At 38.6% G+C, this 9,453-nt stretch overlaps 1 protein-coding gene across 3 annotated transcripts in view; it reads left to right on the top strand.

The window, feature by feature from the left end:
- The first annotated feature begins 2,701 nt into the window (after window positions 1-2,701).
- LOC134291871 (uncharacterized) overlaps window positions 2,702-9,453 on the top strand; it is a 32,552-nt gene continuing 25,800 nt past the window's right edge. Inside the window, exon 1 of one of the 3 annotated variants that reach the window (XM_062860216.1) lies at window positions 2,702-2,859. The gene's annotated coding sequence lies outside the window, so the exon portion shown is untranslated. Of the gene's footprint in view, window positions 2,860-3,183; window positions 4,004-9,453 lie in introns of those variants that run through there. The other 2 variants (XM_062860217.1, XM_062860218.1) reach the window with 2 other exon arrangements.

Raw genomic sequence — 9,453 nt, 5'->3', positions numbered from 1 at the left:
ATCCATTTTAAGATTCTGGAACATTTTGGCAAAAAACCCAAGGGGAAGCTTCTCTTAGGAATCTGAAACAAACTATCACATGATTCTGGGCAGAATTCCTATCGGGACTCTGAGACAATCCGTCTCATAGATATGGAGTATTCTCTCGCAGGGTTCTAGGAAAAATCTTAATAGAATAATTCTGATTATTCAGAGAGAATTCCTACCACCGACGAACCGACGTGACAGCTAGAACAAACACATTCAAATTTGTTGTTCGCGACGCCATGATGAAAAATAGCCGAATCAAATCATAGGCTATTCTTTCTAGTTTTGACATTGAGGGATTAGCTGGCATTGAAACTGCCAATAGTTTATCGAAGGTTTTTCATTCTTTGAATCGTAGGCTGTTCTTTCGAGTTATACTGATGCGGGGAACAGTGGTAAGATCACTTGAGTTCATCATTCATTTTTCGGCCAAATGACATTCAGCTAAACGGCATTCGGCCAAATGACGTTCGCCCAAATGATCCGGAACCGATTTCATTGGGACGAGTGGATACGGAGTTCGGGCGTTCGAATCCAAGTATAGAGGCAAGTAATTTAATACCCCAGACAGACATGTGATACGAGTGTGATTCCTGTACAACGGTACGCAGTGTCAAGAAAATTCTAACAAGACTTACTTGAACTGAGAGAATTTTCATTATGGCACTCATTTCAAGCGCAATTGTACAGTGATTCTTGTATCACATGTGTGTCATAAGTATAATTGTTCCAATGGATCATTGAAGCCGACTTTTCCGCTATTCACCGAATCAAAACAAGCGCCACCGTATATGGATGATAACACAGTGACAGCAGTCGAGTTACGTCAAACACACAAGGCTACGGTGGCGCTATCTGCTCATTTCATAACGGCCGTTGTAGTTATTTTAGTGATCCATTCCACATGTATTGCGTCACGGTATCCATAACCTGTAATTTGGGGTTGCCGTATAACGTATAACTATTATACATGTAACAAATGTGAAAAGGCAGAAAAAGCGCCTTCTCAATATGTTGTTCTGCCAGTGGTTAAGGAGGCGAGAAAAGAGCTATGACTTGGTGATATAGAAGCTGCTCGCACAGCTGTGGATTAAGTTTACCATTTCGTTGGTGAAACATTTTAAATTTAATTTTCAAACATAATTTTTCTAGACTTAATCGGTGATTCTAGAACCCCATTAGGCCAAATTTGTATTTAAAATTGCGATATCTCTACTGGTTTGTGAGATATTTGAAAAAAATGTCGTATATATTTCTGTATTTTTTTTTTTTTGATAGATACCAAAATATGACATTTTTTTTTCAAATATCTCGGAAATCAGTGGAGATATCGCAATTTTGAGCACAAATTTGGTCCAATTGGGTTCTAGAATCATCGATTTAGAAATGCTATGTTTAAGAATTAAATTTAAAATGTATTTTGAAGGTTTATTCTAGCGAAAATTTCACTTAAACCCTTTGCGCCAACCCTAAATATCAACCGAAATCACTCATTTTTGTACAGCTCGCTTATTTCGACTAGTAGATCACTTTCCACTTGGGGGAAATCATATCCCGGAGAGATTTTTTTTAATTAGCCCCACCCTAAACCAACACCCATATCAGATAGAGCTAAATAATCTTCGAGCTATCTGTTAAGGGTGTTAATGTTCGTGGGTGGATGTAGTTGGACCCTACAGCGACCGAAATATGTTGGTTTATAGAAAGCACTCAGGCCCTTCTCACATGTTATACTAGATTTTTGCTTCCAAAGTAGATTTTTTTTTTCGTTGCTCAGCCTCACATTTAATCGCTCATCGTGCGGGCATTTAATTTGTGAAACTCATGATTTACATCCCTCATGATTGAATGGCAATACATTTAGGTAAACAATGTACGTCGTCTTAAACTTTCACCTAAAATATGTAACCAGCAAAGCGAATTGATCAATTTCAGGACAATTTGCTGAAACATCTAAGTTGGTTGTGCTGGATTCCAGCAACATTTTGCTGAAAATGCAGAAATTCGATTTGCTGATGTTTGCTTTGCTGTAGGCGTTTGGTGTGCGTATTTAGAATTTCAAGTGTTCGTCTTTGAAAAGCATCAGAAGTTATTCCATTTGACGGTTAGAGCAACTAAGCTAAATCCCATTCTTGTATAAACACCAAATGCACGATAAAAGATTCCGATTACAAAACGGCACTTCTATCTAGACACAAATTGCAGTCTGCAGGTGAAAACACATTTTTACAGCATTTTGTTGATTAACCTTACCGACACACGCACTCAAAATGATAGGCATCATAAAATTAGTATTAGCGGAATTCAACATTGATACCAACATTGCCATCCGAAGCACAAAATATTGCAACCAAAACAAACCCTTTGAGCTCCCAAGCACTCAGCAATCAGCATCAACATTCCCTAATGTTGGCGCGCTCTTTTCTCTCACCAACCAGCGATCATATGATTTCCTCCCCTTATGCTTACCACCCACTTCATCCCTTCACCAACGAACCATATCAACAAAAAGCATAAACACCCAAACGTAGCACAACCAAAATAACAACACAACCACGTGCTGCACCGGCTCCAGAGAGGCGAGAGAGCACTGATGGGAGAGCGCAAAAAACGCGACCCGAGCCGACGTGAGTGACACCGCCGATTTTGACAACTGCGTGGTGAGATCTGGCTCAAACATTGACCACAAAAAGGCAACACTGCACACGGGACAAACGACGATACAACGCAAGTGCTTTCTTGGGCGGTAGTAGAAGTGAAATTTCGCGTTGATAAAAGTGATTGAATCGAGTTTAGTTGTGAAATTTGGGATCGGCCAGCGCTTAGTCACCGGTAGGTAATGTTTTCCAACGTTGCAATCACAGTTCGCCGCATTCTGCGGGTGGGAAATGTTGGCGTTTTCTGCGGCATGGCGGTCGCCATTTTCATTTTTCTGGGATGAGAGACGCAGTTACCCGATGTGAGTGTATCGGTCGGCGACGGCTACACCGCCGCGCCAACTGCGCACGTCATTTTCGATTGTGACGAACGCTTCACTTTTCGTCAAACGCATAAAAATAAACGCGTCTCGTGGGCGAGGTGAAAATGATTGAATGCCAATAAATGTTTAGTCAATCAAACTAAAACGTTTGACTATTGATGTACCAAACATAAGTTTAACCAGGGGAAAGGAAACTATGGAATAAAAATTAAAATTGCATGCTGCCAACATAAATCCAATATGGCGGGTACAAAAACAAGATGGCTACCGCTTGGGTCACTTGAGTTGCATCATCACCAAACGGAATGAGTTTTGATGATCCCAAAGTGAACTATCATATACCCCCGATAGGAGCGCAACATACATTAGCTTAGGTTGGGTTACTCTCCCAGCTGCACCTAGTGCCGCCGTCAGTCAGCCAGCCAGTTTGTTTGACTTTTTTTTATTTTGTTTTGTTTCTCACACGCGCGCCAATGTTACGGCGTTCTCGATGGGGGCTTGCTCGCGAGACGATTTTTCTCTCGCTTCTGCAACCATAGGGGAATTTGTTTGCCGCACGTAACCACCGTGGTGGTGTATACGACGTCGTGATATCACTCTTCATTCCGCAAAGAACCATTGCCGCCGCAGTCTCTGCGTGAGTGACAATAAAAAAGAAAGAAGATTCATCTAAGCAGGCAGTAAAAAACAGATTTCCGAATTATTCAAATCAATTTACCTGCGACTTCGGCCGAGAGGGAATTGAAAGAAATATGGCCAAATCGAACCAAGCAAGCCGTGGCAACCATGGACTACCGTAGGTAAATAGATTTTACTCGCAAAGTGTCAGTGATTGTCGCAGCGATCATCGGGAGTGTGTTTTTCAGTGTGACGTTACTCGTTGACGGCCATCTTGCTCTTTTTGGGCACATTTGAAAGAACTTATTCGCAAAAGTAGTGAAAAGTGCATTTTAATCGGTGCTAATTAGCTGTACTTTGGAGAAAATCGATAAACCAGTAAGAAATCGACTCTTGTGATACGGTAATGGTGGAATGTGTCAAAAAAGTGGGTGTTGTAAATGCCAATTGGGTGTGTCAGAGCTTGTGGGTTAGGAACAAAAAATTGAGCAATATTTTGTAGATTTGCACAACTTTGTGAGCAATTATACAATTTATTACAGTCAGATATAAGGTAACGTAACTTGAATTGCAATAGCTGAAGTGTTTGTTTGAAAATGTGCTTTGTGCAAGGATTTGTGCGACGTAAAATTGCTATCTTGCAGCCATCTTGTTTTTTCGTTTGTCCGACGCCATCTTTGTTTTTCGTATGTTTTAAGTCAAAGACAGGAAATTGTTGGAATTAGTGATGTAATGGCTTTGTAATTTGTTCCTAAATCATTCATCCTATTTGTGTAACAAATCATGGAAGCAGTACATGGAAGAATGCGTGTTAGACCTGATAGCGCGATTACGCAAGGTTTGAATTACAAAGTGCAGGTTCTTAGAACGACCCAGAATAGGCCAAATTTGGAATGTCACAGCGTTGTGAGTGTACGAGTAGTACCAACGCAGTCGTGATTCGCAATTTGTATCAATAAATCAGTGTTTAAAAAAGTGGCATTTCCTGAGCAAGGAGTGTTTTAAGCATGAAGTACCTAATGTAGAAAAAAACAATTTAATATATACAGTAGACGTTCGATAACTGCAACATGTTTACGTTTCACTTACCGAATGAAATTCGATAACTGCAACAACTGATAGATGTCAAACAAGTGTCAGTTGCTGCATAATGCAGTCAATGTGCAATCGGAAAACATCGCATTGCAGAAAAGTGCATGCGAAAAACATCGCATCGCTGTTGACATTCCATTTTGACAGGTAGCGGTGCGATAACTGCAAAATTCTTACACTTACCGAACTTGCAGTTAAAAAGCATTGCAGTTAAAGCGTTTACACCGAGCGAACGTCTACTGTAGATGTTTTTCAAGTCAATTTAATGTGTCATGATTTATGTGTATTTTGTATTTTGGACAGGCTGAGGACAGCGTTAGAAAAAAAAACTTGCTTGAAAACCCATCGCTTGTAATATGACTGTACTTTGCGTTTCTGGTGACAAAACGATGGCAGATTATACTGAGAAAATCATTATGTCCAATCACCTGTACTGCCTTTCTAAGCATATCTGCCCCATGTTGTTATTCTACACGCTTGTCCTGTGAGCTATATCTAAAATTATTGTTTAAAATCAATGGCAGACATGCAGCGGCTACCATCGGGTCTGAGTACCCTAACTCAAAACCCAATTAGCCTTGGGCTCCAAAGAGTCAAATCGATGATGGACTCTGCACCATTCCTACTGTGTTACTGGGAGCGGTTACGCCAGTACCAAGCACAATTTCTAAAAAAAGAATCCTCTGGGATTCTCTGATAAAATCTTTGGAGGTATATCTGTAGAAGAATCTCTCGAAAAATCATTGATGAAATTTCTGGAGGAATCCCTGGAGAAATTTCCTTAGAAATTACAGGACGAAATTTCTTGGGAATCCCGTAAGTATTTTTTGTGGAAATCTCAAGAAGCGTTCCTGGATAAAATCATTGAAGGATTCCCTATTGTAATTTATGAAAAAATCCCTGCTAGGATTCCAAAATCTGGAAAAATCCACGTAAAAGTTATAGAGGAATATCTGGAGCAAGTACTAGAGGAATCCTAGCATAAATTGTAGCGAATTCCAAAAGACTTTCCAACATTTTTTTTAAGAATCTGCAGAAATTCCAAAAGAATTCACCAGAGAAATTCGCTAAGCAATACCAAGGGATATTTCTCTGGGAATACCACGAAGAAATCCGTTAGGAATCCCAAGAGAGGCTCCCCTGGGAAATCAATAGAAAAAGCGCTATAGGGAAATCAATAGAGGATTCCTGGACTATAGTAACCTGTCTATAGACTATAGTAACCTGTGGGGGCATATCGACATATGGTCCACTGCACGAGTTGATGCTGGCCTGCTTACTCTCACCGAAAATTTGACATATGAGCCGGCACCGCTCAAACGTCAATGCCCTGGGAGAGTTGTTACGGGTATAAATATTTGTTACAATTATAAGACAGAATTATTGTTTAATGTGTTATAAGATTATTATTCGTTCGTTCTTTGTGTTGTATGTTTCATTTTAACTTATATATATTCCCATACTTTTAATGCACATTTATAGGGTTCTGGAAAAATAGAGGCCCATGAAATGCAATCCCACTTTGATTGCCGACTTTCAGGTTATTTCGGGCAGCGGTCAAGTACTAGAGATGTAAACCTTCCCCTGCCACGGACTTCAAGTTGTTAAGCTCAAGTATCGAACCCTGAAACGGGATGCCCGATTAGGATTAGTTTTCCTAGACAAAACCAAGCTATGAACACAGCAACAAATGCTGTGAACTAAAAGGCACAAATGTGACTTTTACTGTGCGCGCTGTTTACAAATTTTCTGTGGGAGTGAGCAGGACAGGGCAAATTCGTACAGAGGCTCATAGAGAGACAATCTAGAATCAAAACGAACAAGATCATTTCGAAATAGGCAGATATCAATTTAAGGTGGTATTGACATGTAGAGAGGAAAAATGTATGTAGATTGAAGGAACTGATCAAACCATCGAGATAGGGAGAGATATCGAGATGTAGAACATTGAGAAATAGAGAGTCGAATGTAATACCATAGACTAATTAGCGTAAACAGGGGTCAAATTGGTCAGCGTGGTGAAATTGATCATTCGGTTACTACATTGTAACTCCATACTAGGAACTTCTAAGCGTTGTAATGATCTTAAGCTTCTTACCTCATCTAGTTCACAGATGTTTAGAGTTGAGGATAGACTTTTATTTTATTTTAGGCAAAAGGTAATTTTTCCATATTTTTTTAGGGATTTGCAATGTATTTCTCACTAATCTGTAATCATTACTACTAAACAATTGATTGTATATCGGACTTCCCGTAAATTTTATGTTTTAACATTTTTGTGGAGCCTTGGTTGGGAAGTTTTGTAGCTATTCTGAACATGAATAAGTTAAAAACCCCGATTTAATCCACCTATGGTGAACAGAACCCTTCTTTTTTTAGAGTGACCCTCCGCTCTCCCCCACACCAAAAAGCTCCGTAGTGAGCTCCCTGGTAGTGGACACTCTGTTCTCAGCCAACAGACAACACAACAATTAAAATAACGAAACAACAATAATTTAAATGGCTGAGAATAATAAAAAAATGACAGCTAATAAGAGAACGAAATAGCAAAAGAAAACATTAATGTGCTTCTAGTGGACTAAGCGTCCTTTTAAAGAAGCACGAATATAAATTATAAGCTAAAATTTTACTACTTCTAACATATCATATAATAAACAAACTATCTTTAAGTTGTTTATGACGGTTAACATATAAATAAACGAAAATAAAGAAAAGATGGAAGGTTAAAGCAAGAGTTGTGGTATTTGATTTAACAAAAAATATTTAATTTTGAATTTGAAATGCTGACGAGCAGTTATCGTCTGTATATCTCTAGGTAACTTATTAAATTCAGATGGCCCGACACTTATTAATACTATTGTTGTATTACAGTAGACGTTCGATAACTGCAACATGTTTACGTTTCACCTACCGAATGAAATTCGTTAACTGCAACGTCTGACAGACGTCAAAGACTTGTCAGTTTGTCTGAAAGTGATCTAAAATGCATACAAAAATGCATCGCTATGCAGCTGTCATCCGTTCTGGCAGACATTTGACGGATAGCGGTGCGATAACTGCAAAATTGTTGCACTTACCGGACTTGCAGTTAAAAAGCCTTGCAGTTAAAGCGTTTGCACCGAGCGAACGTCTACTGTACAGGTCGGACTCGATTATCCGGAGTCGGAATCTGATGCTTCCCAAACATATATCTGAGGAACGGAATGCTCTATAAAGCTGAAATTTTGACAGTTTGTTAAACCAACTTTGGTTAGTAATCAGTCAAAATTTCAGCTTCATAGAGCATTCCGTTTGCGAGCTATTATTTTTGGATGGGCCAAAACCCGACTCCGGATAATCGAGTCCGACCTGTATTTGTATTTATTTATTTATTTATGTATTTATTTATTTTGTGTGATGGGCAAAAAGTTCTAGAAAATATTGTGGATTTGGCATCCAGTGGATTGGTTTCCAAAATAGCATCATGGACCATGGACTAAACTACCAGAAATGCCAGACACCTTCTAGAATCTTGTGTGAAATTTTTAAAAAATAGCTTACATATTCTGGAATATTGTATCTTTTGTTAACTGCCAAAAGATCTTGAATCGATTAACAAATGGATAAGAAAATCAGCGAGATACACTTTGTCTAATATCTCTTAATCAGTCGAATAAATTAGCTCCGAAGTACTTGGTATTCATGGTTATGGTGTAAAAAGGACAAAAAATATATATCTACTATGTTAATCAATTAGCCTAGTGGTTAAGGTTATGGTACGCCAATCCGGAGAGAGCGGGTTCAATTCCCGTTCCGGTCGAGACAATTTTCTCGATTCCCTGGGCATAGTGTATCATTGTACTTGCCTCACAATATACAAATTCATGCAATGGCGGGCAAAAAAAGCCCTTCAATAGGGTCCTAAAATGAAAAATATTTTTCCTGTTTTGCAGCATAATACGAAGGAGCATGCTTTTCTGATCTCAATGGTATTTTTTCCGAACTTAAACAGTGACAGACTGCCCATAACTGCATATTTGTAACATTTGCAGTTTTTGTCAATATTGAGTTAATACCGGGGCTCATCTCCAAATCATCAGTATTTTCATCTATCCAAATAAACTTTACAAGTTTGTTCCACAAAATGTGAAAAAAATACCAAGTCGTTTTGTCTCATTAACAAATTTTAACGAATGTAACCGCATAACAGTCACACTGGGAATACACACTGGCCTCATTGTGTACAACTAATCAAATTTTGCTCTGATATTTTTTTGAACTATTCGCCCAGCATACAAGAAGAGCTGTAGAAGATTGCATTGCGGAGTAATTGACTTTGAATTTTTGCCAAATTTTTGAAATTTAGAACCTTTTCCATACTAGTGCAAGTTGGAAACTTTGAGATCAATTTTCTCCAATGCCTACTTTTGTCGAATGTGACTGTTATGCAGTTATGGGCAGCAGAATAGTTAATAAAATCGAAAATAAAATATTGATAAGCAGGTCTTGTTTGACATTCGAGGTCAACCTTGACGTAACGAAAGTGAAACGGCGTGTTGCAAAAGACATCACATTGGCTCACTTTTGATAACAAAGGTTCCTGTTTGACATACACGGTAAACAAAATTTACCCAAAATTGAGTGCTAAACAAGGAGTGTTGCAAATTTTTTTAAAATTTTTGAAAATATATTTTATGGGCTTTACCTAATATGAATACTTAAAAAATGAGTAAACATGTCGTTTTAATCAATGCTTG

Source organism: Aedes albopictus, chromosome 3 (assembly GCF_035046485.1).
Source record: "Aedes albopictus strain Foshan chromosome 3, AalbF5, whole genome shotgun sequence".
NCBI classification, from domain to species: Eukaryota; Metazoa; Arthropoda; class Insecta; order Diptera; family Culicidae; genus Aedes; species Aedes albopictus.
This window is presented reverse-complemented; position numbering and strand designations above follow the sequence as displayed.